This window comes from Chrysochloris asiatica, unplaced genomic scaffold, assembly GCF_000296735.1.
Source record: "Chrysochloris asiatica unplaced genomic scaffold, ChrAsi1.0 scaffold01776, whole genome shotgun sequence".
In the NCBI taxonomy this organism is placed as follows: Eukaryota; Metazoa; Chordata; class Mammalia; order Afrosoricida; family Chrysochloridae; genus Chrysochloris; species Chrysochloris asiatica.
In genome coordinates this window covers 1-823 of record NW_006410294.1, presented here as the reverse complement: position 1 = coordinate 823, position 823 = coordinate 1, and positions in this window count along the sequence as shown.

The window sequence follows — 823 nt, the reverse complement described above, 5'->3', positions numbered from 1 at the left end:
TCCATTGTAAAGAAGAGTGGAAACATTTTATAATCATTTTTCTGAATTCCTTCTCAGGCATTTCCAAGGTGTGCCCTCCTTCCAGAATGGAGTCCAGATCTACCTCTAGGTCATTTGTTTCAGACATTTTATTTTGTTTCTGGACATGTGCTGATATGGTCATCTGCTTTTGCTTCTTGCACATGTTTAGTGTTTATCTGTGGCCTTAATACTTAATTGAGTGTGTGTTTTGAATTTTTTTTTGTGCTTTCTGATTGCTTCCAGGTGGATGTGATCAGGATGTGGGCTTCCGTTTCCACTCTTCTTAATTGCTTAACTCAGAGTAACTTTCACAGGTGTTGTCTGCCTCCCTGGTATACGGCAGTTGGTATTGGTTCTTGCCTGGGTTTTGGTGTTTTATAGAGTGTTGCTACCGACCACTACAGTGGAGGGGGTGAGACCCCCACGGGTGTCTTTGTTGGTGGGAAATAATTCGGTGAATGAATTCATGGAGACTCTTTCCATCCAAAGATGTGTCTCTTTATTGCTCTAAGACCACAGTTTTTATATCGTTTTACTACTTACATAAGTGTTTAATCAATGCTAGTTTCAGAAAATCAGTGATTATTTTCTTTACAACAATAGTCAGGGGATGTGTGTAATCACAATTTCTTTGAAATACATCAGAAACTTTTAGTTCTATAGTCAAACATCTACATTTAATGATTCTTCTACCATACACTGTTATGCTTCACTAGCTACAATAATTGCTTTACTGTGAGGGAAAGGAAAGGACGTAAGTGTGATCACAACATTCTTTTTATTATCTGATTTCAATATATAC